The 27,746-nt window shown below is 45.5% G+C and overlaps 1 long non-coding RNA gene across 1 annotated transcript in view; it reads right to left on the bottom strand.

Moving 5' to 3' along the window:
- Positions 1-27,746, bottom strand: part of LOC137220848 (uncharacterized) — a 65,150-nt gene that overhangs the window by 670 nt on the left and 36,734 nt on the right. The gene's annotated exons all lie outside the window — the stretch shown is intronic.

Here is a 27,746-nt window from a genome sequence, read left to right as displayed (position 1 = left end):
CTCTTCACAACAACGCTATGAGGTGGATCTGGTTGTCATTCCCATTTTATAGAGGCCCAAGGTGAGGCTCAGTGAGGTTGTGAGGCTTGCCCAAAGACACACAGCCAGTGAACAGTACTGTCAGGATTTGAACCCAAGACCATCAATTCTGGGGAACTGTGTCTTTAACAGCAAAACTGTACTCCAGACCCTGGCTGATGGACAGATGTTGTAGAAGGGATGGTATCACGGAGGAGCCAGAGGTTCTGGGATGCCATTAAGTGGGGAGGGAGATGTAGTGTGGTGGTTACGAGCATGGGCTCAGGAATGGTCTGCCCGGACCCATGTCCTGGCTCTGCCCTGTACATGCTGTGTGACTTGTGGCAAAGCATTCAACTTCTCTGAGCATCAGATACTCCTTCTGTAAAATGTGATAATAGATATTTACATCATAGGGTCATTGGGAAGATTAAATATTAAGTCACATAAACTACTACAGTACTCAATAAATGTTATATATAGCGTATACATCTTTCAGTTGCTATAAATTTGAGAACAAGGCTGTACACACGGTTTCACTGAAGCTGGAGAGATGAAGGCAGGGGCCAGGGGAGTGAGGAGATGGGTGGCCTGGAGCACGAAGGAGAGCCTCGAGACTAGGAAAGTGGTGCTCTCAAGTGCTGGGCACCCCCTGATGCTGACTCCATGGATTTCAGGTGCCCAAGCCAGCAGTGAAATATGCTGAGACATGAGGGCCACCCTTGCCTGCCCCAGGGGACAGGGGCCAAATCTCTTGCTCAGTTCACCATCCTGGCCACTGGGGACTGGGATCAGGCCTCCAGTTTCCAGCCCGGAAAAGCCCCCGTACCACCTGCCTCTCCTGACCTCCTGCAGGGAGTGAAGCCACAAGCTCTAGCTCCCTCTTCTGTCCTCCCGACTCTAGAAAATATTCTAGAACCACATTGCTAAAGGATCCTGAGAGCCATCTTGCCCACCTGCCCCCTTTCCTTTTTTGTAGAGGAAGAACCTGAGTCCCAGGGACGGAAAGGGACCACCCACATCATACAGCAAGTTGGGGACAGAGGGCCCAGGCCGCCTGGTGTCTGACTCAAGTTGTACCGTGATGACATACGCCACCTTCCTTGCTCAGCAGGTACTCAAGACCAATGTGCCTCTGAGGGTGGTGGCTCTGGAGCTCCCCTGCCTGGTGCAAGTCTCAACGTTGCCACTTTCTGGCATGTGACCTCATGCAAGATGCTTAACCTCTCTGTGCCTCAGTGTCTCTATCTATAGAATGGGAATAATAATTTCACCTCCTTCAATTGGGTATGGCGTGGATTAAAGTGAGCTGATTCATGCAAAGCACTTAGGACACTGCCTAGCGTTCAGTACCGGCAGTTAACACTGTGACACCATCACCACCACCATCACCACTATCATCATTGCCATCGTTGAGGTCCCGAACACCATTAGGGGATACGCTGGGGCTGTTCCTTACAGAGTGCCCACCCTGCTTTGTGCAAAGCCCTGGGGAGTGGTGGGTCAAGGCAGAGGTAGGTTCTGGCCTCTGCATAGAAACTGATCCACAGGCTGATTTTAGGCATATTGTCTGCCATGTCTGGGCCTCTGGGTCTCCAGCTGGAACAAAGAGGTCTATTTAAACAAATTTTTTCTAGGTATTGTACCTCCAGCTTCATGACGTTCCCCTGGCAATAATGACCATAGAGACGTGTAAGGCTGCTCCCTGCGGTATCATTTATAAGGTAACAGTAAACACCTGGAAACAATCTTAACGTCCTTCCTCATTGCAGTTTTAAAAATAAGACATTAATAGCCTCAAAGGGAAATAATCCAAATGTCCATCAACAGGAGAAGGGAAACCCAAACTGGCACATCCAAGTGGTGGAACACTCTGCTGCAATGAAAAGCAATGAACTCAGAACACAACAACACAGGTGAATCTCAGTGAGGAAGCCTTGCCCCAAAGACTGCCTGCTGTATAATCCATTCAAATGAAATTCTGGAAAAGGGAAATCTAACTGTAGGGACAGGAACTAGTTTAGTGGTTATCCGGGGCTGGATATGGGGACAAGAGGTTGGTTACAAAGGAGCATGAGGGAATTCTGGGGGTGATAGAAATGTTCTTTTTTTTTTTTTGGCTGTACCACGCGGCATGCGGGGTCTTAGTTCCCTGCACCCCCTGCATTGGAAATGCGGACTCTTAACCACTGGATTGCCACGGAAGTCCCTTTTTTTTTCTTTTTTTTAAAGAAACGTTCTAGATCTTGGTGATGGTATAATTTTTGAAACTCATTGGACTGTACTTTTAAAATGGGTGCATTTTACTGTATGTAAATTATACCACAATAAAGTCAGTTAAAAAATAAATGATGGGGCTTCCCTGGTGGCGCAGTGGTTGAGAGTCCTCCTGCCGATGCAGGGGACGCGGGTTCGTGCCCCGGTCTGGGAAGATCCCACATGCTGCGGAACGGCTGGGCCCGTGAGCCATGGCCGCTGAGCCTGTGCGTCCGGAGCCTGTGCTCCGCAACGGGAGAGGCCACAACAGTGAGAGGCCCGCTTACTGCCAAAAAACATAAATAAATAAATAAATAATGACTCACACAGACAAGGAGACTTTGAATTTGTCAAAAGGAGTGGGCTACATCTTTGGCACCAATATGGGAAGATGTCCATGTTGTGTTGTCAAATGAAAAATAAACGCAGTTATGTAGCAATGCAGGTGACACTGACGGTTACTGAGAGCTCTCTGGGGGCTGGGCCCAGGCTGCACGCCTCACGCGCACTACTTTGTGTAATATTGACGACATCCATGCAAGGTTTTATAGATGAGAAGAAAACTGAGGTTCACAGAGATGAAGTAACACGTATGAAGCCAAGAAGCCACACGGTTGGAACCTACTGTGACTCCAATCCTATAAATAATTGCCAAGGTTAGTCTGTGTGTACAAAATAATCTGGAGAGACAGCCCCAAACAGGGCCCGGGGATTATGTGTAGGAAACACATTCATAGGCACTTTCGCTTTCAATACCATCTGCTTCTGTTCTGCTAAATTTGTTGTAACATGCCTGAACCTTTCTAATCAAGAGAAAGCAATATAGATTTTTTTCTTAATTACTAAAAAAAGTCCTCATCCTGTATCTCACCTGGGCGTCCCCTCCTCTCTGCTCCCTCCTCCAGACGGGCCACATGCCTGCCCAGAGCCCCAGGCCCCACTGATAAAGCCAGGGCCCACCAAGCGAGCCCATATCAGGCCCGAGCAGCCCCTACAGTCCCACCCATCTGGTGCAGCCAGGGAGGGTGGGCCCAGACCCAGGAATCAGCAGCCTCCAGGGCCCTGGAGATAACAGGAGCTGCGAGGGGTGGGTGATGAGAACCATTGGGGCCTGGGTCTGCAGCAGGGAGGTGGGGTGTGAGCCAGGGATGTTGATGGACATCTCCCCACTGGACAGACAAGGCTGATAAGACCCAGAGAAGGTGTGACCAGCCTGGTCTATGTTTGTGGACCTGACTTGGTCTGCTGTGTAGCCCTAGATACATATCATCCCCTCTCTGAGCCTCGAGTTTCCTTGGGATTCTTTGGTTCCAAGCTGGTCCTCTTTTAGGAAGTAACCTGGGCCCTGAAAACATCCTCGAAAGCCCCCAATGTATGGGCCACATCAGGATGGACACAATGCCCTTGGGCCCCCAGGATCAACTCTGAGTTATAAGTGGAAGCCCAAAGGCCACGTGACCCTGAGCCCATGTGCACGTGCCTGCCTGGTCTTGCCCACGTCTGCAGGCCCCAAGGACAAGCCTGGTCACCCCGGGCCAGGCCAAGGCTTGTTTACATTTCCAAAGGTCAGATGCTGCCTTCCAGGGAGGGGCTCAGCTGGTGAGAGTATGCAGCTGTGTGCCCAGGACACAGATAACGTGTGCCCCGGGGAGGGGGGGCAGCCCCAGGAGAGGGTGGAGGAGAATGACACTCAGCTCGCCCTCCCTGGGAGAGCCCCTGTCAGCTCTGCTGCTGGTCCAGGAGCACCCTCATGGCCACTGAGCTCGGTGTTCCTGAGGCTAGGACCGCCCTGTACTGCCCACCACCCCATCTATGCCACGGGGTGCATCCACCTCCCTGAGCCTCAGTTTCCTCATCTGTAAAATGGGGGAATCACTGCTCTTAGCTGACAGGGTGCGGAGAGGAAGGAGGAAGCTAAGGCATGATGCTGTCAGGGGAGGGGCGGGGACTTGGCACAGAAGTCTCATTTGAGCAATAGCCCCATGTTCTGGAAGCCCCCCCTCTACTGTAAGGAGGCTGAAGAGATCGTCCCTCTGAGAGTCTCGAAATCACAGGATGGGGCCTACAAGTCCTGCCTGTCCCCTTTCTCCCTTGAGGTATTTTCCAGCTGTTCTCAAATCCTACCTCCTCCCCTCCCTGCTGCCCTATGGTGTCAACAAAAGCCTAGGGGCTTCTAGTCTGGTTGTGATGGGACTTGTACATTGAAACCTAAAAAGTGGCATCTTGTCAATGTGCCCTGTGCACACACAGGGGGTGTCCACTCAGCTGGAGCCTCTGCCTGGGAGGGGACTGAAGCCCTTTTCTTCTCTTATCTCTCCCCGCCAGGACACTCTTGGTCACCCAACCTCTGACCACTCACCTGCAAGGAAGGGGGAAGCTGAAGGGAGCTGCGTCTGTTACCAAAATCATTAGCAAAAGTTTCTTATTTTAAACTGGCAGAAGCATGAACACTGATCACCCCAAGATTGGCATTCACATTCTCTGCAGGCAGGAACGAAACAGGCACAGCCTGCCTGTGGGTAATTAGCGTCTCTACCCACACACAGCCACATACACAACTCACAACCCAGGGTCATACTCCTGGGAATCGGCGGGACACAAATTCTACCACAGAGGCATCTGTTCACAGATGTTTGCAGAAGCTTTTTTTCTTTTTTGGTAGGAGCATAACAATACTGGAAGATTTCAAAGGACTATCCATGGAGGGTTGATTACCTAGACATTTTGTGATCCAGCCACACTATGGAATACAGTACAGATGTCAGAAGGCTCGGGACTCCCTTGGAAATGTTTCCAAGATTCATTGTTTTTCACAGGTGAAAAAGGACGTTGAAGAATAATACGTATGAACAGAATTCTGAAAACACACACATAAACAAAACTATTCTCTCCTTCTTGATAAAGGTAAATAGCAACTCAGGTATACTGGCATGGGAAAGTTCTGGCAGGAGTCACACCAAATGACTAACTTAATTCTTGCCATTTTCTAGCTGTGTGACCTTGGGAAGTAACTTAACTGTGCCTCAGTTTCCTACTTAGTAAGTTAGTAATAACAGACCTCATAGGGCGGTGACGAGCATTAATACAACTAATTATTGTAAATCATTTGGCACATAACAAGCATTCCATACATAGTTAGAGAAATAAGGTAGGAGTCAATTTTCAGCTAAACAAATTTGTTTTCAGGAATCAAATTTTCACATAAGCTTTAAGTGGTGGATGCTCGTCTGCCTGTCTTTGCTGCCACCTGGTGGTCACAAGTGAGAAAGCATCCATTGGAATGCTTGCCTTCTCTCTTCCTCCCTTTCATTCAAGTCACAATTTACCCAGGGTCTACAAAGCGGCAGGAACACACGAGTCCTGTGCCTTGGAGTGTGGCTGGAGTCAATGGTCCCAGGCCTCTGTAAGCCTCAGTTTTCTCATCTCAAGAAGGTTGGTAATAACAACTTACCTTATATGTTTGTGCGGATAAAATGCAATAATGCATGTAAGGTATTTAACACTGGCCCTGACACCAAAGAAAGTTCTAGAAATGGTAATTATCGGTATTTACGCCCATTATCTTATTTAGGAAAGCAGTATTTTAAAAAATTAACTTATTTATTTGTGGCTGCGTTGGGTCTTCGTTGCTGCGCGTGGGCTTTCTCTAGTTGCGACGAGCGGGGGCTACTCTTCTTTGTGGTACTTGGGCTTCTCGTTGTGGTGGCTTCTCTTGTTGCAGAGCATGGGCTCTAGGCACACGGGCTTCAGTAGTTGCGGCATGTGAGCTCAGTAGTTGTGGCTCTCGGGCTCTAGACAGCAGGCTCAGTAGCTGTGGCGCACGGGGCTTAGTTGCTCCGCAGCATGTGGGATCTTCCCAGACTAGGGTTCGAACCTGTGTCCCCTGCCTTGGAAGGCGAATTCTTAACCACTGCACCACCAGGGAAGTCCCAGGAAAGCAGTATTATACCCATTTCATGTCTGAGGATCTTGAAGCTTAGAGGAGTCAAAGTAACTTGCCCAAAGCTGTTTAGCTAAGCAAGAAAGGGCTGAGTTAGAATCCAGGTCTGTCCTGGGGCTGCCTCACCACCCTTAAGATACCACCTTACATGCTTATCTGAGAAGAGGTTGTAAGGACCTGTTTTTACCACCAGAGGCACCTGAAGTTTGGACCCCACAGGTCAGGAACATTAAAAAAATACTCAGCTGTATTGGTTATCTATTGTTTCATCAGGAAGCGCCCTAAAAGCCATTTGCCCCTACATGCCCCAATTGCCTCACGCTAGTCCGGGGCCTGCAGCCGGGCTGTAGTAATCTCAAGGCTCCACTGGTGAGCTGTCTGCTTCCACGCCCATGCGCCTGCTGGCAGGGTTCATCCTCAGAAACTGCTAGACTGACTTCCTTCCAGCTGCTGGCCAGAGGCCACCCGCAGTTCCTGGCCACACTGTCAGTCTCTCCGAAGTCGCAGTTTGCTTCATCAAAGTGTGCATACAAGGCAAGAAGACATGAGCAGAGTCACCCAGCTAGATGGAAGTCACATCTTGTGCCACCTAATCATGAAAGTGAACTGTTGCTGTATTCTAGTCTTAGAAGTGAGTCACCTGGCCCAGCCTATCCTCCAAGGCAGGGGATGATACAAGGGCTTAATACTAGGAAGAGGGGACCCCAGGGAGCCATTCTAGAACCTTCCTGCCACATCAGAGTTGCCAGCTTTTCATTTCGCCAAAGAAGAACATTTAGAAAATCAACTACTCCCTCTGGTTACCATCCCATTAAAAAAAAAAAAAAAGAACTTTTTACAATTTGCTTGTGGTTAGATAAATGTAGCTCTGTGAGAAATGTGCCACATGGTCCTGAGTTTTCTCACTCTGCGGTGCTCTGGTGCGTGGCTTAGCACTGGGAACCTCCCTCCTGGAGTGGGACTGCCCGCCAGCTTGGGGGAAGCAGAGAGGAGGAGATGGGGTCTGCCTGAGCATGGCTGGGCTCCCAAAGCGCCCAGCACCCCAAAATACACTGGCTGAATGAATGAACACGGCAATGAGACACCTCATGCAGAAGTGTCCCCAAACTCTCAGAGAAGAAGCAGCGCTCTGTAAGGCTAAGGAACAGGTGGGTCTAAGGCTGCATGGCAAGAAAGGAGGTTAATATCCGCAGGGTGGTTTCTTTGACATTAATCCCTTCCACATCTATTAGCTAAACCCATAGTCTCCACAGTCCCCAGCAGGAGGAAGAAGGTTCCATTTCCCCTTTTAGCACTGAGCAAACAGATCCAGAGAGGTTAAGCAACAAGCGAGGAGGGCCTCAGTGTGGCTGTGGGAAAATGGACCCAGAGGAGGCCCAGGGAGGTTCAAAGGGAAAGCGGCAAGGGGTCACCAAGCCGGGAGCGTCTGGCCTGGGGTCATCTGGCCAGGCTCCCAGACCAGGAGTCAATCCTGGGGAGGGGGGTGTGATTCTGAAGCTGGTGCTCTTTGTTACTCAGCCGAGGCCACCAGCCATCCCCATCCCTCCCAAGAGGGATGGAGGTGGCATTGCAGCAGCCGGCAGTCAGGGCACCTACCTGAGCCAGACGGCCCTGGGGCGGGGGGAGGCAGGGGACCCTAGAGCGAGCAGCCAGGTCAACCTCAGAGCTTCTTCCCTCCCCTCTGCTGGGCCAAACCTGCCTGGTTCATTGCCAGCCCTCCACAGCTCAGCAACCCCACCCCGGGGGTGGTCCCTCTGCAGCAAGGGCTGCTGCTTTCCCAGCTGGCCCTTTTAACAGCGTACATATCCCCTTATTTATGCCTTCTCTTCCTGAGGAACCCCTCGGGGTTTCCCTCTGCAGCCCCCAGCAGAGGACCTGACCAGTGACATCACTGGGTATGGCATGGCCACACTGTCCAGCATTTCCCACATCCAGGAGGAACCACCCTCCATAAACCCACACACAAAATTCCGAGGTCGGCGCTGCCGTCATCACCGCTTACAAGAAAAGGAAACCCAGCAACCGAAAGGTTGGCCGATACGGCCAAATCACGCAGGGTTAGTCTGTGGTGTCACAGCTGGAAGGAGAAAAGGCCACATTTTACCATCCTTGCTCCTGTGCTTGCTTGGGTGGCACATACACTAAAATTGGAATGATACCAAGAAGAGCAGCACGGCCGGCCCCTGTGCAAAAGTGTGAAGAATTTCATATTTTTAACCACTGTTACCCCAATTTTAAAAAATGAATAAAAACAAATAAATATGGTTAAGATGGTGACAGATTTTTAAAAGAAAATCCTTCTTCCTGCATGCCAGGCATTGTGTTAACACTTTTATAGGCATTATCTCACTTAATCTCCAGCACATGGTGGCCGATACCATTAACCCCACTTTGTCCTCGAGAAACTAAAGCTTAGCGAGGTCAAGGGACCTGCCCAAGCTTGTCAGGATGGAGGCTGCAGCTGGCCCTCGTCACAGAACACTCAGCTGCCTGTAGAGCTGTGCACAGACGCACGTGGCTACTTCACCTATTAGGAGTCGAGGTCCTGGTTTTCAACACTTGTTTTGTGGTTGTTGTCTTTGCAGCCCTTGCCTTGTGCTGTGGGTAGAGGAAGTGAACTCTAGAATCAGCCTGCCTGGTTTGGGACCCTGACGGTCATTCCAGGTCTGGGACACTGGGCAGGGGTCACTCAGCCTCCTTCAGGCTCAGTTTCCTCATCTGTAAAACGGGACTAGCACCAGTACAGACCTCGTCGGGCTGTGGTGTGACCTGAGTGAGGTAATGCATGTGTATGCTTAGCGCTGAGCCTGGCTTCCAGCAAAAGCTGAAAATAAGCTGTTGTTGCTGTTAATTATTCTTACAGCTTATAAAATACTTCTGCATACATTGTTCGACTGGGTTCTCACAACAGCGTTGACAGGGTGGGCAGGGTAGGACTTATTATTCCTATTGTTTCACACGAGGCAGCCAAATACACTTATTCTAGAGTTACATGGAAGTGTAAACAACAGTCAACAAATTAATGAAACTGGAAGACCTAGAAGGGACACTTCTATCAAATAGCAAGACTTAGTATAAAGACTATATATAATTAAGAGAGTACCGTCCCTGGAACGCATATTAAGAGGAGGAAAAGCATAAGGAAAACGTGTCTTCCTATGTCACCACTTAGGTCATGAAAGAAACACAATTTAAAATGAGACAGCTGGGCTTCCCTAGTGGTGCAGTGGCTAAGAATCTGTCTGCCAATGCAGGGGACACGGGTTTGAGCCCTGGTCCGAGAAGATCCCACATGCCGCGGAGCAAGTAAGCTGGTGCACCACAACTACTGAGCCTGTGCTCTAGAGCCTGCAAGCCACAACTACTGAGCCCGCATGCCACAACTACTGAAGCCCACGCGCCTAGAGCCCGTGCTCCACAACAAGAGAAGCCACTGCAATGAGAAGCCCACGCACAGCAACAAAGACCCAATGCAGCCAAAAATAAATAAATAAAATAAATAAATTTAATAAATAAATTTAAAAAAAATAAAATGAGGGAGCCTTTTATACGTACCAGGCTGGAAATATCTGGAATGACAATTTTCAGTGTTGGAGGTTAAGTGGGAAAACACACATTCTCTACACTGCTAAGTGTGTGGGGCTTGTGGTGTAGGAATTGAGAAGGAGTCAGACTTTTGGGGGCAGTAGTTTGGTGAGATATATATCAAAATGTCACGTGCCACGCTCTGATCCAGAGGTTGCCCTTCCAGAATTTATCCTTATGTAATGAAAGATGTTTATCACAACATCATTTGTAATAGGAAAATATTGGAAGCTGCTTATATGTCCATCAATAAGGAATTGCTTAAATAAATTACATGTCCATAGACTATTAAAAATGATAATATAGATCTATAGTATTGACATAGAGTATTGAATAAATAATAAAGATTGCCTTAACCCTATCACTCAGAAGTAACTATTGGTAAAATTTTTATTTTCCCAGCTTTTTTTTGTGTATGCACACACATTATTTTAAGAAATGGAATTATACCATATATATTACTTCACAACTAGCATTTTACTTAACCATATAGTGAGTACTGTAATTTTTTCAAGTAACATAAATTAGTACACTAAAAAAGCGACTTTTATTAATTTTTAATTTCACATAGTGCATTCTCATCTAACAATGCAAACACTGTAGGTAAAATTAAAATCTCTTTGCCTCTCTCCCTCCCCAGAAGTCATCGTGTTGGGTGTGCATCCTTTCAGATCTTTCCCCAAACTCTTCGGGCCATTTACATTCATACGTATGTGCATGTACACATATGGAGTTACGAGTTTATATTATTCAGTAGCTCGGTTTTATAAGTTAACAGTATGACTTGGAACTCTGCCAGAAACTAGACAAATTTTAGTATTTTATTCGTTGTCTCATACTCTATTTCCTTCAAAAGTAAAGGAAGGGGGAAAAGACACATAAAACTTAAAAATAAAGCAATGATGAGGAAGGAAGGGAAGGAGGGAGGGACAGAAAAGGAAAACAAAAAAGGAATATCTTCCTTGTTAAAAAGGTTGTAAAGCTTCCTTGATTTCCACTAGGAGGAGACAGAGAAACACGGACGAGAAGTGTCCCATTGCACGGTTATTGATGGGAGGTTCAAGTAGACAGTAGTCTTCCCGGGTTTCCATCACTCTCTACCATCCCTCCTCCCACCATACCAGCTTTTCAAATGCGTCATCTCTTTCTCAAGATTCGGGACTAGGAGTCTTCGGGGGGCGTTCACCTTGTTCACCCACATACACAAACTCTGGGGAGCCCACACCCACACTCACACCCACTGACCCTGGGGAGCGCAGCCGGAAGAGCCGTGGGACCGTCAGCAGATGCGCGATCCAAGGTCCGCTCGTGTCGGGTTAGATGCCCAAAGGTGAGCGAATCTCAAGGATCCTGGCCCCAGCACTGGGTCTTGGTGTTTATCGCCCCCTCCTGGCGGGATTTATTAGCGCGGCCCGCTCACACCCGCGCGCGCTCCAGAGCTGGTGCAGCAGGTGCCGTCAGCCCCAAGAACAACGGAGGTCACAGCGATCCTGGCGCCTCAAACACACCGGCTCGAAGAAATCCCTCCACTTCCCAAGATTCCCCGAAGGAGATGTGCAGGGACAGCAGAGATACCGAACACCACCACCCCCAGGCGTGGTGGGGCGCCGTCTCTCTTAGCCAGAGAGAACAAACATGTCAGCATGCGTTTATTTTCCACATTTCCCATGTGCCCAGCTCCGTGGTGAGTTCATGGGTGTGTGTCGGAGGCGGGGTGGGGTGGAGTGGGGAGTACAACGTAAGATCTGACTCTACCTCTGTCCTCTAGTGGCTTCTGGTCTCAACAGCTTTTATATTTTGACCGTTTGTTCTCCTCCACTCCCTCCCCCACCCTCAGGCTAGAATATCTGCCCTTCTGAGAAGTGGAGCAGGTGGCTAGCTTCTCTGCCCTCTGATCCCAGGCCTGGCTGACCCTAATCCCAGCATCCCCCAGTATGGGGACAGACAGCGGTAGCAAGTCATCTGTGGGGTTTCCTGGGAGAGTGGAAAAAGCACTGCACAGGAAGCCTTCAGGTTGCTTCGGACCCCAGCTTGGCGGTTCCTTGCTGTGGGACCTCGCTTTGGTCTGGCCCCTACCTGGACCTCTGTCTCCACCTCCCTTAGAGATCCCATCAAGCTTTCACACTCCGAAGTCACCTCTCACCTAAATGATCATATCTGGAAGAAACTGTGGTCCATCCTTGGACTTGTTGTTGCAGTCTGAGCGAGGCCAGGACTGGCCCATTGTCCCAGTGGGCTTATGTCCAGGGAGGGAAGTTGGGGGTGTGTGGCTTAACGCAATCCAGGCCGTGATTAGACAGGTTCTCCCGTTATTGCCGTAAATCTCTCCCGCCCCTGTGAGGCTGATTAGCACTCCCAGGCAGGGCACTCACTCTGGTTTCCCTGCAGCCCCTGGAAGGCTGTGCTCACCCCTCCTCCCAGGAAGAAGCCACTTGGGCAGGCCTGGCTCAGGGTGCCAGCCTCAGCCAGGCCTCAGGGAAACCCAGGCGGCTCCCAAGCCCCTCCTGACATTTACGAGGTGCTGCTGACGCAGGGGATGCCCCAAACCCCAAAGGAATGTTAATTGGCTAAAATTGTTGCCCATGCACTCACTGGGATCCCAGTTATTACCGTTTTGCTTTTATTTGTCTTCCCCTAGAGGCACCGGGTTGGGCTGTGCATCTGGTTGGCCACCTCTCCACGCTGGAGCCAGAGATGGGAAGAGGCTGAGGACAGGGGCCGGAGGTGTGATGGGGAACAGAGCACCCTCAATTGCCCCCAGCTTCCACCCAGCTTCTTCCACTTGTTGGGGTCTCAACTCAGGGAGGGGGTGAAGAGAAAGAAAGGTCTGGAAGGGGAATGAAATGCAGATGTTGACAGTGCAGCTTTGGTGTCAGACCCACGAGGGTCCAAAGGCTGGCTCTGCCCTCCTTTGGCTGTGCGGCCCCGGGAAGGTGCAGCCTGTGTATGAGCCTCCACTACTGTGTCTATTATGATACTGGTAACATTAAGCTTGCTGTGTCATCCTGAGGAATAAGGGAGAAGATGTGCCTACCCAGAACATAGGGGTTACAGTTATCACAGGAAAGTCTCTGGGGCAAGTTTGAAGACATCTTACTGGGTGAGTCACAGCTGTGTAGACCCTTCAGAGGGTCTGCCTTAGGGTCCACGTGGAGAAACTAGCTCAGACAGGGAAGGAGACCTCTGGGGTTCTCTTTGAAGCAGACATGAACCTGGGGGCCAGGCCTTTCTGGTCTGAGTCCAGCTCCATGTTTACCTGAGTCTGAGGGAGTCAGCCACCAGAACCTGGGGGGTCGCATTGACAAAATGATACCCCTACCTTCTCCCAAGAGGGTGATCTAAGGGGGAGGCATGGAGAGGGTCTGGACTTGAATTTGCCAAAAAGATTCCTCATTTCAAACCCTCAACGGACTTCTGGATCAGAGCCACACTCTTGGGCCATCACAGATTGCCCCTTTCTTCCCCTCTTCCTTCTTCCCTCCCTTCTTCTCTCTTCCTACCTCTCTCTCTTCCTTCCCCTTCTTCTCCTTCCTTCCTTTTTTCCCCTTCTTTCCTCCTTTCCTTTCCTTCCTTCCTTCCCCCTCCCTCCCTAGCTTACTCACTAATTGATTACTTCATCCACTTACTCAGTACATATTGGATGCCATGGCAGGCCGTTTCCTCCATAATTTCTTGGCCTGTAAAAAATTGTGTTGAATTTCTAGTTTTAAAAATCTGACTAAATTTTTAAATTTTTCATATACTGAGACATCGAGAGCCAGGCAGTCTATGACTGGGATGGCTATATTCTATGATACCATCAAGAACCCAGACTCCTTCTACTCTGTAGTCTTTAGTGTGTGATTTTTATCCTCGAGGTCACCCCATGTTCCAAGATGGCTGTTGAAGCTCCAGCCATCACATCTGAGTTCTAGAGTTCTATATAAGGAGAAGGGTAAAAGGCACCATTCTCATCCTAGTCAGTTGTCTTTAAAGAGACTTCCTGGAAGTCCCACCCAGTGACTTTTGCTTAGACTTTAATGGTCTCTCTACCTGCAAAGGAGGCTGGGAAATTCCGTTTTTCAACTGGGCACACAGAAAATTGGAATTCTGTTACTAAGGAAAAAGAAGAACAGATAATGGAGGTAGGACACTAACAGTTTTCTCTACCATTCCCGATGACCTTAGCCTCCTACGGCCTTGGGAATGTCTTGTCTCCTATACCCTCCCGGGGAGTGGACAGTTTTCCCCATAGGCATAGCTGAAGCCTCCCCTTCTCTTCCATCTTCTTCCCCAAGTGTCTCCATGTTGTGCTCTAGAGGGGGAAACCACAACTGTCAGACCCTGGTGGAACAGTTAAAAGACACTTAGAAATCATGAAATAAAAATCACTTTTATCTGCTCTGCAACAGTGTAAAAAGTTGTTACGTTTGCATCAAGAATGAAGAGCAGCAACATAGGCAAAAATAAACAAGTGGGACTACATCAAACTAAAAAGCTTCTTCTGCACAGCAAAGGGAACCATCAACAAAATGAAAGACAAGCTATAGAAAATATTTGCTAATCATATATCCAATTATAGCCACAACATATAGAGAACTCAAGCAACTCAATATCAACAAACAACAAAACCCCCCAAATAATCTGATTTAAAAATGAGCAGAGGGGCTTCCCTAGTGGCGCAGTGGTTGAGAGTCCACCTGCCGATGCAGGGGACGCGGGTTCGTGCTCCGGTCCAGGAGGATCCCACATGCCACGGAGCAGCTGGGCCCGTGAGCCACGGCCGCTGAGCCTGCGCGTCCGGAGCCTGTGCTCCGCAACGGGAGAGGCCACAACAGTGAGAGGCCCGCGTTCCGCAAAAAGAGAAAAAAAAAAAAGAGCAGAGGACCTAAATAGGCATTTTCCAAAGAAGATATACAGATGGCCAACAACCACATGAAAAGATGCTCAACATCACTAATCATCAGGAAAATGCAAGTCAAAGCCACAATATGACCTCACATGTGTCAGAATGGCTGTCATCAAAAAGACAACAAATAGCAAGTGTTGGCAAGGATGTGGAGAAAAGGGAACCCTTGTGCACTGTAAGTGTGAATGTCAGCTGGTGCATCCACTATGGAAAACAGGACGGAGGTGCCTTAAAAATTAAAAATAGAACTACCATACGATCCAGCAATTCCACTTCTGGGTATTTTTCTGAAGAAAACAGATCGCTAATTTGAAAAGATACATGCATCTCTATGTTCACTGCAGCATTATTTACAATAGCCAAGATATGGAAGCAACCTAAGTGTCCAGTGATAGAAGAATGGATAAAGATGTGGTGTATATATACCATGGAATGTTACTCACCCATAAGAAAGAATGAAATCTTGCCATTTGCGATATAACATGGATGGACCTAGAGGGTATTACGCTAAGTGAAATAAGTCAGACAGAGAAAGACAAATACCGTATGATTTTACTTACATGTCAAATATAAAAGACAAAATGAATGAACAAACATAATAAAACAAAACTCCTAGATACAGAGAACAGACTGGTGGTTATTAGAGGGGAAGGAGGTTTGGGTGGTGGGTGAAACATGTGAGGGGGGTTGACTGTATGGTGATGGATGGTAACTAGGTTTATTGCGGTGATCACCTTGTAGTGTATACAAAGATCCAATTATTATATTGTTCTCCTGAAACTAACATAACGTTACATACCAATTTTATCAATGTCAATTAAAAAAAAAAAGCAACAACAACAAAAAAAGCAAAGCAAAGAAAGACCATGCCTGCCATTTCACAGAGGTGTCTACCCTGCTGCACCCAGTTGCCCGTGGCTCTGCTCCCATCTCTACCTTGCTACCCTAAGGCCTGGCAGCTCACTGGCACTGGCCTTACATTCCAGATGATACTTGCTAGCAATTCTTTGCATTAACCTGGGCTAATCAAAGTCCTTCCAAACATGAATCCTGTCAGTCCTCAGAATACTTCTGGGGGTGTAAATAGGAGTATCGTCATGTAATAGAGAAGAAACAGAAACTCAGGAATCACAGGAGTAATAATAATAATAAGAGGAATAGCTATAATTTATTGAACACTTATTATGTATCCATCCAGTATATATTTAGCAAGGGGCCCATTACATCAGGAACTGGGCTGGGTGCTGGGGACAGAATGGCAGATTAAACAGAGCACCACCACCTAGAGCTTAGATCTGGGGGAAGGGCTGGGGAGGGACAGGGGAAATAAGCAAGTAAACGATCAAATTAATGTGTCATTGCAAACGGGGCAAGTGCTGGGACAGGAGCAGAAATCAAGTGGGACCCCCTTAGGGAGGTCAGGAAAGTAGCACTGGATCAGACCCAGGAAGAGCTGCCTCCCCACTTGACAGACAAGGAAACTGAGGCTCAGACAGGCAAAGGAAGTGGCTGAAGGTCACCCAGTTAGTGAGCAGAGGAGCCTGGATATCACTTTTGTTCCCCAGTGGTTGGCACCTGCTCTGTGTCCTGTCTGTGGGACTCCAGAGGACCCTCTATGCCTACGCTGAGTGTCACTCAGAAGGGGTTGCAGAGTCAGGATGGGCTCGGGCTCCTGACTCCTCACTCAGTGCTCTGTTTCTTATGATCTAGCCAGGAGCTCTCCAGAGGCAGTTTAGGGACCCCTGTGACCCACAAGGAGCCTCTGGGTGTCCGTGGAGAACTTCTCACACACCAGGTGCTTCTGACATGACTGCAAATTCTAGCCACTGTCATAAACAACTGCTTCACGACGGGTCTCTAGTCTGAGTAATAATTTACTTAGGAAGTTTAATCAAAACCAGCCCTCATCTTGGGAATTCCCTGGTGGTGCAGTGGTTAGGACTCGGTGCTTCCACTGCAGGGGACACGGGTTCCATCTCTGGTTGGGGAACTAAGATCCCGCAAGCTGCATAGTGCCGCCAAAAAAAAAAAACCCTAAACAAAACCAAAAACAACAACAAAAAACCCCCAGCCCTCATCTAATTAGATGGTTCATCAAAAGCAGCCCTGGCACAGATGTAGAGAACAAACGTATGGACACCAAAGGGGGAAGCGGGGTGTGTGTGTGTGTGTCTGTGTGTGATGAATTGGGAGATACTAATCTGTATGAAATGGATAACTAATAAGAATCCGCTATATAAAAAAATAAATAAAATAAAATTCAAAAAAAAGAAAAAAGCAGCCCTGGTTTCCCGCTAGTCCTGGGGCCAGTTTTGTGTGTGTTTGAGAGTGGGTGGGGTGTCAGACTGTGTGGCTCCCAGATGGGAAATGTCCCCACCAGGAACCCTGGCTACCAGGATATGTGTGGCTGAGTAGCCCTTGTCCCTGGGATCCAGGAATCTCTGGGCTGTAAGCTTACAAACAGCATTTAACTCACCCCAAGTCTGTGTCTTAGTGCCCATGCCAAGTGGGACCCAGGTTCCTGAACAAAGAGTAGAGGCCAGCTTTCTCTCGGGCAGGTCAAAGTTGATTCAACTTATTTCTTTGTTTTTATGCCTTTTTTTTTCTAACTGTGAACATTTCTAAACATACACAAAAGCAGAGAAGGCAACTGACATCCCAGCTTCAAGAACCATCTATATTTTGCCAGACTATTATTTTGTTTCTAATTTTTAAATTTTATTTTTTTATACAGCAGGTTCTTACTAGTCATCCATTTTATACACATCAGTGTATACATGTCAATTCCAATCGCCCAGTTCGTCACACCACCATCCCCACCCCTCCGCGGCTTTCCCCCCTTGGTGTCCATACTTTTGTTCTCTACATCTGTGTCTCAATTTCTGTCCTGCAAACCTGTTCATCTGTACCATTTTTCTACATTCCACATACATGCATTAATATACGATATTTGTTTTTCTCTTTCTGACTTACTTCACTCTGCATGACAGTCTCTAGATCCATCCACGTCTCAACAAATGACCCAATTTCGTTCCTTTTTATGGCTGAGTAATATTCCATTGTATATATGTACCACAACTTCTTTATCCATTCGTCTGTCGATGGGCATTTAGGTTGCTTCCATGACCTGGCTATTGTAAATAGTGCTACAATGAACATTGGGATGCGTGAGTCTTTCTGAATTATGGTTTTCTCTGGGTATATGCCCAGTAGTGGGATTGCTGCGTCATATGGTAATTCTATTTTTAGTTTTTTAAGGAACCTCCATACTGTTCTCCATAGTGGCTGTATCAATTTACATTCCCACCAACAGTGTAAGAGGGTTCCCTTTTCTCCACACCCTCTCCAGAATTTGTTGTTTGTAGATTTTCTGATGATGCCCATTCTAACTGGTGTGAGGTGATACCTCATTGTAGTTTTGATTTGCATTTCTCTAATGATTAGTGATGTTGAGCAGCTTTTCATGTGCTTCTTGGCCATGTGTATGTCTTCTTTGGAGAAATGTCTATTTAGGTCAGCTGCCCATTTGTTGATTGGGTTGTTGGTTTCTTTAATATTGAGCTGCATGAGCTGTTTATATATTTTGGAGATTAACCCTTTGTCTGTTGATTTGTTTGCAAATATTTCCTCCCATTCTGAGGGTTGTCTTTTCGTCTTGCTTATGGTTTCCTTTGCTGTGCAAAAGCTTTGAAGTTTCATTAGGTCCCACTTGTTTATTTTTGTTTTTATTTCCATTACTCTAGGAGGTGGATCAAAAAAGATCTTGCTGTGATTTATGTCAGAGTGTTCTTCCTATGTTTTCCTCTAAGAGTTTTATAGTGTCTGGTCTTAAGTTTAGGTCTCCAATCCATTTTGAGTTTATTTTTGTGTATGGTATTAGGGAGTGTTCTAATTTCATTCTTTTACATGTAGCTGTCCAGTTTTCCCATCACCACTTATTGAAGAGACTGTCTTTTCTCCATTGTATGTCCTTGCCTCCTTTGTCATAGATTAGTTGACCATAGGTGCGTGGGTTTATCTCTGGGCTTTCTATCTTGTTCCATTGATCTATGTTTCTGTTTTTGTGCCAGTACCATATTGTCTTAATTACTGTAGCTTTGTAGTATAGTCTGAAGTCAGGGAGTCTGATTCCTCCAGCTCCGTTTTTTTCCCTCAAGACTGCTTTGGTTATTTGGGGTCTTTTGTGTCTCCATACAAATTTTAAGATTTTTTGTTCTAGTTCCATAAAAAATGCCATTGGTAATTTGATAGGGATTGCATTGAATCTGTAGATTGCTTTGGGTAGTATAGTCATTTTCACAATGTTGATTCTTCCAATCCAAGAACATGGTATATCTCTCCATCTGTTGGTACCATCTTTAATTTCTTTCATCAGTGTCTTATAGTTTTCTGCATACAGGTCTTTTGTCTCCCCAGGTAGGTTTATTCCTAGGTATTTTATTCCTTTTTTGCAATGGTAAATGGGAGTTTTCCTTAATTTCTCTTTCAGATTTTTCATCATTAGTGTATAGGAATGCAAGAGATTTCTGTGCAGTAATTTTGTATCCTGCAACTTTACCAAATTCATTGATTAGCTCTAGTAGTTTTCTGCTGGCATCTTTAGGATTCTCTATGTATAGTATCATGTCATCTGCAAACAGTGACAATTTTACTTCTTCTTTTCCAATTTGTATTCCTTTTATTTCTTTTTCTTCTCTGATTGCCATGACTAGGACTTCCAAAACTATGTTGAATAGGAGTGGTGAGAGTGGACATCCTTGTCTTCTTCCTGATCTTAGAGGAAATGCTTTCAGTTTTTCACCATTGAGAATGATGTTTGCTGTGGGTTTGTCACATATGGCCTTTATTATGTTGAGGTAGGTTCCCTCTGTGCCCACTTTCTGGAGAGTTTTTATCATAATTGGGTGTTGAATTTTGTCAAAAGCTTTTTCTCCATCTATTGAGATGATTATATGGTTTTTATTCTTCAATTTGTTAATATGGTGTATCACATTGATTGATTTGCTTATATTGAAGAATCCTTGCATCTCTGGGATAAATCCCACTTGATCATGCTGTATGATCCTTTTAATGTGTTGTTGGATTCAGTTTGCTAGTATTTTGTTGAGGATTTTTGCATCTAAAATTCATCAGTGATATTGGTCTGTAATTTTCTTGTTTTGTAGTATCTTTGTCTGGTTTTTGGATCAGGGTGATGGTGGCCTCATAGATTGAGTTTGGGAGTGTTCCTTCCTCTGCAATTTTTTGGAAGAGTTTGATAAGGATGGGTGTTAGCTCTTCTCTATATGTTTGATAGAATTCACCTGTGAAGCCATCTGGTCCTGGACTTTTGTTTGTTGGAAGAATTTTAATCACAGTTTCAATTTCATTACTTGTGATTGGTCTGTTCATATTTTCTATTTCTTCCTGGTTCAGTCTTGGAAGGTTATGCCTTTCTAAGAATTTGTCCATTTCTTCCAGGTTGTCCATTTTATTGCCATATAGTTGCTTGTAGTAATCTCTCATGATCCTTTGTATTTCTGCAGTGTCGGTTGTTGCTTCTACTTTTTCATTTCTGATTCTATTGATTTGAGTCTTCTCCCTTTTTTTCTTGGTGAATCTGTCTAATGGTTTATCAATTTTGTTTATCTTCTCAAAGAACAAGCTTTTAGTTTTATTGATATTTTCTTTAGTTTCCTTCATTTCTTTTTCATTTATTTCTGATCTGATGTTTATGATTTCTTTCTTTCTGCTAACTTTGGGTTTTGTTTGTTCTTCTTTCTCTAGTTCCTTTAGGTGTAAGGTTAGATTGTGTATTTGAGATTTTTCTTGTTTCTTGAGATAGGCTTGTATAACTATAAACTTCCCTCTTAGAACTGCTTTTGCTTCATCCCATAGGTTTTGGATCATCGTGTTTTCATTGTCATTTGTCTCTAGGTATTTTTTGATTTCCTCTTTGATTTCTTCAGTTATCTCTTGGTTATTTAGTAATGTATTGTTTAGCCTCCATGTGTTTGTGTTTTTTACGTTTTTTCCCCTTTAATTGATGTCTAATCTCATATCATTGTGGTCAGAAAAGATGCTTGATATGATTTCAATTTTCTTAAATTTACTGAGGCTTGATTTGTGACCCAAGATGTGATCTATCCCAGAGAATGTTCCATGCACACTTGAGAAGAAAGTGTAATCTGCTGTTTTTGGATGGAGTGTCCTATAAATATCAATTAAATCTATCTGGTCTATTGTGTCATTAAAAGCTTCTGTTTCCTTATTTATTTTCATTTTGGATGATCTGTCCATTGGTGTAAGTGAGGTGTTAAAGTCCCCCACTCTTATTGTGTTACTGTCGATTTCCTCTTTTATAGCTGTTAGCAGTTGCCTTATAGATGTGCTCCTATGTTGGGTGCACATATATTTATAATTGTTATATCTTCTTCTTGGATTGATCCCTTGATCCCCTGAGAGAGATATTATTCCCTCCCCCCCCCACCCCGAGTCATAGACACCAGAGAGGCAAGTAACTCACCCCCACGTCAAATAGGTAGCAAGCAGCAGAACTGGGTTTTAAACCAAGCACTGCTGGCTCCAGAGTTATCCTTTTCCCTGCTTCCCATGCTGCCTCTAGAGGCAGAGGAAGATTGCATCCTCAGTGGGAAGGAATTTGGGGGGATGATTTATGGAGAAGGGCTCCCCCAAGGCCAGGGTGAAAGCTCAATGTAAGATTGTACCTTCATTGTGATTAGCTGGAATAAATTCTGCTTCCCAAGATCATGTGAAATGGGGCTTAAACAAGGGAGAAAGAGATGGGAAAGGGGAAACACTGACCTCGTTTTATTTTTAAGTGTATATGTCTCTTTGTTTTATTCAGGGTCACAAGAGAGCTGGGAGATGAACAGTGGGTCAGAATATGGGGCTTTACAACAAAATTTTCTCTGTGGATTAGCCATATTATTTGAGTCGTAAAGGACAGAAACTCACCTCTGATGGACTTAAGCAAAACTTATTTACTGGCTCAGTTAACAGAAAAGATGACAGGTATAGTTTCAGGCACAGCTGGATCCAGAGGCCAAACAAATTGAGCATCACCAATACACCAGGCACCAAGGCAAGCTCGTTACACAAGCTCTTTATGATACTCATAACATCCTTCCAAGTAAGCATCATCATTTCCTATTCTACAGTTGAAGAAGCTGAGGCTCAGGAAGGTTAAGTGACTTTCCCAAGGTTGATGCAACTAGAAAGTGGCAGAACCAAGACTTGAACCCACTTCTGCCTTGAATTTGCCTGATTTCGAGGCTGGATGGATCTCTTGCCACTAGGCAAATACTGGCTCCCTGACTGATGTAAGTCCCTGTGACTGTACTAGAGGCACCACAAAAGCCCATGGCAAGGCTCGCTTAACAGATCTACATGTTGACCCCAAGGAGCTTCCTCCTAATCCAGTTTCCTTGCCCCCCAGGCTATGGAAAGCACAGGCATCCTCACTCCATCCATTTCCTAACCTCTGCTAACCATGGCAATTTTCATTATTCTTTAGGGGCATTACGTTCTGGGGGAAGGAAAGCAAAGCACCAGTTTGCCATGCTCATCTGGTGATTCACCTAACAATCATTAATCGAGCACCTACTGTATACCAGGCACCTGTACTTTCTATGTTTGTAACTCACATCAGCCCCATGAGGGCTGATCATTGCCCCCATCTTACAGATGAGACAGAGAAGCCGGGAACTTGCCCAAGGTTGCACGGCTGGTAAATGGCAGAAATGAAATTCGAACCAGGGAGTCTGACTCCAGAGCCTGTGTATTCTTTTCAGAGAGCTGACAATCTAGTGAGAAAGATGGAGACGTGAAAAACAAGTGTGAAGGGGAAACTTCATCAACAGAGGGATGGTGAAGCCAGCTGGGGTCTGGGCATGCTCTGCTATGCTGTGAAGTAGATAAACAGAACATGGTGGGTATTGTCACAGATGGATTTTCTAGGCACGCTATCAGTGAAAAATCAAGCTGCAGAACAACATGCACAGTATGATACCACTTATGTAAAATTAAATACTCTAGTTGAGTATGTTTGCAAATGTACTGAAACAAATCTGGGGAAAAACACATCAAATAGTGGGACTGGTTGTTAAGAGGATTTAAGGCTCACCTGCAATATTTTCAGTTTTTACAAGAAAAATGCATTCATAATTTTATTTTTTTTATTTATTTATTTTTGGCTGCACCGGGAGGCTTGTGGGATCTTAGTTCCCTGAACAGGAATTGAACCCGGGCCCTGGAAGTTAGAATTTGGAGTCCTAACCACTGGACAGCCAGGAATTCCCACATTCTTTATTTTATTATTTTTAAAAAATTTCTATTCAGATTCTCTGCCCATCTTCTTTTTCTTTCTTTCTTTTTTTTTTTTTTTATGGTATGCAGGCCTCTCACTGTTGTGGCCTCTCCCGTTGCAGAGCACAGGCTCTGGACTCGCAGGCTCAGCGGTCATGGCTCACGGGCCTAGCCACTCCGCGGCATTTGGGATGTTCCCGGACCTGGGCACAAACCCGTGTCCCCTGCATCGGCAGGTGGACTCTCAACCACTACGCCACCAGGGAAGCCCCTTTTTTAAAAAAAATATTTATTTTTTTTAAATAAAAAAGAAGCAGCGTGCGGGCTTCTCTCTAGTTGTGGTGTGCAGGCTCCAGAGCGTGCAGGCTCAGTAGTTGCAGTGCACGGGCTCTCTGGTAGTGGCGTGTGGGCTCCAGAGCAGGCGGGCTCAGTAGTTGTGGCACGCAGGCTCTCTAGTCGTGGCACATGGGCTCTAGAGCGCGTGAGTTCAGTAGTTGCAGCGCATGGGCTTAGTTACCCCACGCCATGTGGGATCTTAGTTCCTCAACCAGGGAGCGAATCCACGTCCCCTGCATTGGAAGGTAGATTCTTTTTTTTTTTTTAACATCTTTATTGGGGTATAATTGCTTTACAATGGTGTGTTAGTTTCTGCTTTATAACAAAGTGAATCAGTTATACATATACATATGTTCCCATATCTCTTCCCTCTTGCGTCTCCCTCCCTCCCACCCTCCCTATCCCACCCCTCCAGGCGGTCACAAAGCACCAAGCTGATATCCCTGTGCTATGCGGCTGCTTCCCACTAGCTATCTTGGAAGGTAGATTCTTAACCACTGGAGCACCAGGGAAGTCCCCCACATTAACAATTTTAAAAGGACAAAAGACAACCTTCAGAATGGGAGAAAATATTTGCAAATGATGCAACCAACATAGAATTAATTTCCAAAATATACAAACAGCTCATACAGCTCAATATCAAAACAACAAACAACCCAATAAAAAATGGGCAGAAGATCTAAATAGACATTTCTCCAAAGAAGACATACAGATGACCAAAAGTCCCATGAAAAGATGCTCAACATCGCTAATTATTAGAGAAATGAAAATCAAAAGTACAATGAGGTGTCACCTCACACTGGTCAGAATGGCCAGCATCAAGAAGTCTACAAATAGGGGCTTCCCTGGTGGCACAGTGGTTGAGAGTCCGCCTGCCGATGCAGGGGACACGGGTTCGTGCCCCGGTCCGGGAACATCCCACATGCTGCGGAGTGGCTGTGCCCGTGAGCCATGGCCACTGAGCCTGCGCGTCTGGAGCCTGTGCTCCGCAACGGGAGAGGCCACAGCAGTGAGAGACCCGAGTACCACAAAAAAAAAAAAAAAAAAAAAAAAAAAATTCTATAAATAATAAATGCTGGAGAGGGTGTGGAGAAAAGGAAACGCTCCGACATTGTTGGTGGGAATGTAAATTGGTACAGCCACTATGGAGAACAGTGTGGAGGTTCCTTAAAAACTAAAAATAGAGCTACCATATGATCCTGCCATCCCAATCCTGGGCATACATTCAGAGAAAACCATATTTCAAAAAGATACGGGGACTTCCCTGGTGGTGCAGTGGTTAAGAATCTGTCTGCCAATGCAGAGGACATGGGTTTGATCCCTGGTCTGGGAAGATCCCACATGCCACAGAGCAACTAAGCCTGTGCGCCACAACTACTGAGCCTGAGCTCTAGAGCCCACGAGCCACAACTACTGAGCCCGTGTGCCACAGCTACTGAAGCCCGCGTGCCCAGAACCTGTGCTATGCAACAAGAGAAGCCACCGCAATGAGAAGCCCACTCACCACAATGAAGAGTAGCCCACACTTGCCACAACTAGAGAAAGCTCGCACACAGCACGAAGACCCAACACAGTCAAAAAAAATTAAAAATAAAAATAAGTAAGTAAATAAATAATAGAAAAGATACATGCACCCCAATGTTCATAGCAGCACTACTTACAATAGCCAAGACATGGAAGCAAACTAAATGTCCATCAACAGATGAGTGGATAAAGAAGATGTGGTGCATATATACAATGGAATACTACTCAACCATTAAAAAGAGCGAAATAATGTCATTTGTAGCAACATGGATGGAGCTAGAGATTATCATACTAAGTGAAGTTAAGTCAAACAGAGAAAAACGAATATTGTACATCACTTATAAGTGGAATCTAAAAAAAGATACAAATGAACTTATTTACAAAACAGAAACAAACTCATAGACATAGAAAACAAACTTATGGTTACCAAAGGGGAAAAGGTGGGGGGAAGGGATAAATTAGGAATCTGGGATTAATATATACACACTGTTATATATGAAATAGATAAACAACAAGGACCTACTGTATAGCACAGGGAGCTATAGTCAATATTTTGTGATAACCTATGTGGGAAAATAATCTGAAAAAGAATCTACATCTATATAACTGAATCACTTTGCTCTATACCTGAAACTAACACATTATAAATCAACTATACTTCAATAAAAAATTAATTAATTAAAATAATTTTAAATGACAATCGACACAATATGTTATATATACTAAGAGAGAGGGGGAAACTCAGAATGCTATGGGTACCCAATCCAGTTAGGAGGAGGTGGTAATCAGGGAAGGCTTCCTGGAGAAAGGGACTATGTGCTGGGTTTTGAAAAATGAGTAGGTCTTAACCAGTTAGAAGCCTGGATGAAAAGTGTTCCAAGCAGTGGGAGCAGCATGTGCAAAGGCCCAGAAGGGATATTAGACACAATGTCAGACAGGCCCAGGCTAGCCCTTCTTAAAGTATACTGCTGAGGGTTAAAATGCAGATTTCCAGGCCTCACTACAGACTCTAGGGAGGTGGGTCTGGGAATCAGCATTTTGACAGATGCTTTAGATACACTTTTTTTTCAATATTCAAAAATCAACTGTGTTTCTATACATCGGCAATGAGAAAGATAAAAAGGAAATTAAGAAAATAATTCTACTTACAAAAGCACCATAAAGAATAAAATACTCAGGAGTAACTTTAACAATAGTGCAAGACATTGCTGAAAGTAACTGAAGACCCAAGCAGAAAGACATCCTATGTTCATGGATAATACTCCACCACATTGATCCACAAACTCAGTGCAATCCCTACAAAACCACAGCTGGTTTCTTTTCAGACAAGCTGATCCTAAAGTTCATATGGAAGCTCGAGGGACCCAGAATAGCCAAAACAAGCTTGAAAAGTATTAAGCTGGAGGACTCATACTTGCGGATTTAAAAATTTACTACAAAGCTATAGTAAAAGCAGGGTGGTACTGGCACCAAGAGACATTTCTCCAGAAAAGATATGGAAATAACCAATAAGCACATGAAAAGATGCTCAACATCATTTAAGAAATACAAATCAAAACCACCATGAGAGTGGGCTTCCCTGGTGGCGCAGTGGTTGGGATTCCGCCTGCCGACGCAGGGGACGCGGGTTCGTGCCCCGGTCTGGGAAGATCCCATATGCCGCGGAGCGGCTGGGCCCGTGGGCCATGGCCGCTGAGCCTGCGCGTCTGGATGACTGTGCTCTGCAACTGGAGAGGCCACAACAGTGAGAGGCCCGCATACCGCAAAAAAAAAAAAAAAAAAAAAAAAAAAAAACCACCATGAGAGATACACTCACACACAGTAGGATTACTTTAATCAAAAACAATTATTGGAGAGGATGTGGAGAAACTGGAATCCTCTTACACTGCTGGTGGGAATGTAAGATGGAGCAGCCCCTGTGGCAAACAGGTGGGCAGCTCCTCAAAAAATTAAACACAGAATTACCATATGATACAGCAATTCCATTTTTTGGGTAGATACACTAAAAAACGGAAAGCAGGGATTCAGACATATTTGTACATCCACGTTCACAGTTGCACTACTCACAACAGCCAAAAGGTGGAAGCAACTCGAATATTCATCAAGGGATGAATGGATAAAGATTATGTGGTACAGCCATACAATGGAAGAGTATTCAGCAAAAAAAAAAAAAAAGAAAAAGAAATTTAGTACTGATCCACGCTACAACGTGGATGAACCTTGAAAACACAATAAACGAATGAAGCCAGACACAAAAGATCATTTAACTGCATAGTTCCATTTATATGAAATGTCTGAAACGGGTAAATCCATAAAGATGGGAAGTAGATTAGTGGTTGCCAAGTGATGGGAGGTATTGTGGGAAATAGGTACGAAACCGCTGAGATGATAAAAATATTCTAGGAAAAGATAGTGGTGATAGTTGCACAACTCTCTGAATATACTAAAGCCCACTGAATTGTACACTTTAAAAGGGTATGTGAATTATATCGCAATACAGTTCCCTTCCTTTCTTTCTTCCTCCCGCCCTCCCTCTCTCCTCCTTTCTTTTTTAAATACCTGTGAGCCATCAGGAGAAAAGGGTCTGGAATTAAAGGCTAGAATAGAGATTTGGGGGTTCTTAATTTGGAGGTCAGAGGCCCCAGGGAGCCCTGTCCAGCCCTGATATTTTGTCTCAATAGCATCCTAAGAATAATCACAGTAAAGACTCTTTACTAACTGTAACTCTTATTTTTTGAGCATTTTACAAGTGCCAGGCATGGTGGTACCGGGCTTAATACGTTCTCTCTTTGCATTCTCACTTATTCCAGGGGGAAGTAAGTACTATTATTAGTCACATTTCGCAGAGGAAGTCACTGAGGCCAAGAAAGGTCAAGTCACTGTCCAAGTGGT

The sequence above is a fragment of the Pseudorca crassidens genome, chromosome 3 (assembly GCF_039906515.1).
Source record: "Pseudorca crassidens isolate mPseCra1 chromosome 3, mPseCra1.hap1, whole genome shotgun sequence".
NCBI classification, from domain to species: domain Eukaryota; kingdom Metazoa; phylum Chordata; class Mammalia; order Artiodactyla; family Delphinidae; genus Pseudorca; species Pseudorca crassidens.
The sequence above is the reverse complement of the archived record's forward strand: the minus strand, read 5'-3'. Positions and strand labels throughout refer to the sequence as shown.